This window comes from Salvelinus namaycush, unplaced genomic scaffold, assembly GCF_016432855.1.
Source record: "Salvelinus namaycush isolate Seneca unplaced genomic scaffold, SaNama_1.0 Scaffold984, whole genome shotgun sequence".
Lineage (NCBI taxonomy): Eukaryota > Metazoa > Chordata > Actinopteri > Salmoniformes > Salmonidae > Salvelinus > Salvelinus namaycush.
Genome location: NW_024061735.1, coordinates 31,233 through 33,184, shown reverse-complemented (window position 1 = coordinate 33,184; position 1,952 = coordinate 31,233).

The following is a 1,952-nucleotide window of genomic DNA, read 5'->3' as shown; positions in this document are numbered from 1 at the left end:
CATGTACAAATTACCTCAACTACAACACACACACACACACACACACACACACACACACACACACACACACACACACACACACACACACACACACACACACACACACACACACACACACACACACACACACACACACACACACACACACACACACACACACACCTCCCTCTCTCTGCTCTCATCTTCTCCATCTATGTTTCCTTCAACCTCTCCCTCCCTCTTTTCGCTCTGTCTTCTTTTCCCATGTCTCTCCCTCACTCAGCCCTCCCTCTCTTTATCCCTGCCCTCTCCATCTCTGTTGCATTACATACAGTATACTTGTCACCAACCTGAATCTCTCTCCTCTCTTCTCCTCCCTTATCTTCTACCTCTTTCTCCTTCTGTTGCTCCCTCTCCCACTTAATTTCTTCTCCCTCTGTCTTCTTCTGTTCTTCCCTTCCCTTCTCCTTCTTTCTCCTCCTTTCTCTCTCTCTCTCTCTTTCCCTCAGTGGGTGTGTCTCTGTGTGTTTGTGTATTGGGTAATAGTTGTTATTGAGTAAGGCTGAATTTATATTTGAGCTGAAGGAGAGGCTGTATAGTTCAGTCTCCAAGGAGGCACATAATCAATCACAAGCATTCACGGTCATCCACTTTGCACTGCCTTCCTTCTGCACAACCTTCACATGTCTCTATCAAGGCCAGCAGCCAAAACAGACCTACAATTTCCCAACAGAACCTTTGAGACTCCAAAGGTTCTAGAATTCAGATTTTGAAGGGGTTTTGAATGATAGAAATAGAGTAGAAGGATTCTGGTTCTATGGATGGAACTGAAGAGAAGAGCTTTCCCACTTAGACCAATGCTAATTTATTTATGTGTACAGTGCATTCGGAAAGTATTCAGACCCCTTCACTTTTTCCAAACAATTATAATTTACAGCCTTATTCTAAAATGGATTAAATAGATGTTTTTTCTCATCAATCTACACACAATACCCCATAATGACAAAGCAAAAACAGGGTTTTAGACATTTAGCAAATGTATTAAAAATAAAAAAACAGAAATACCTTATTTACATAAGTATTCAGACCCTTTGCTATGAGACTCGAAAATTGAGCTCAGATGCATCCTGTTTCCATTCATCATCCTGAAGATGTTTCTACAACTTGATTGGAGTGCACCTGTGGTAAACTCAATTGATTGGACATGACTTGGTAAGGCACACACCTGCCTATTTAAGGTCCTACAGTTGACAGTGCATGTCAGAGCAAAAACCAATCCATGAGTTTGAAGGAATTGTCCGTAGAGCTCCAAGACAGGATTGTGTCAGGGCACAGATCTGGGAAAGGGTACCAAAACATTTCTGCAGCATTGAAGGTCCCCAAGAACACAGTGGCCGCAATAATTCTTAAATGGAAGAAGTTTGGAGCCACCAAGACTCTTCCTAGAGCTGGCCGCCAGGCAAAACTGAGCAATCGGAGGAGAAGTGCCTTGATGGTCAGTCTGACAGAGCTCCAGAGTTCCTCTGTGGAAATGGGAGAACCTTCCAGAAGGACAACCATCTCTGCAGCACTCCACCAATCAGGCCTTTCTGGTAGAGTGGCCAGACGGAAGCCACTCCTCAGTAAAAGGCACATGACAGACCTCTTGGAGTTTGCCAACCGGCACCTAAAGGACTCTCACACTATGAGAAACAAGATTCTCTGGTCTGATGAAACCAAGACTGAACTCATTGGCCTGAATGCCAAGCGTCACGTCTGGAGGAAACCTGGCACCATCCCTACGGTGAAGCATGGTGGTGGCAGCATCATGCTGTGGGGATGTTTTTCAGCGGCAGGGACTGGGAGACTAGTCAGGATCGAGGGAAAGATGAATGGAGCAAAGTACAGAGAGATCTTTGATGAAAACCTGCACCAGAGCGCTCAGGACCTCCGACTGGGGTGAAGGTTCACCTTCCAACAGGACAACGACCCTA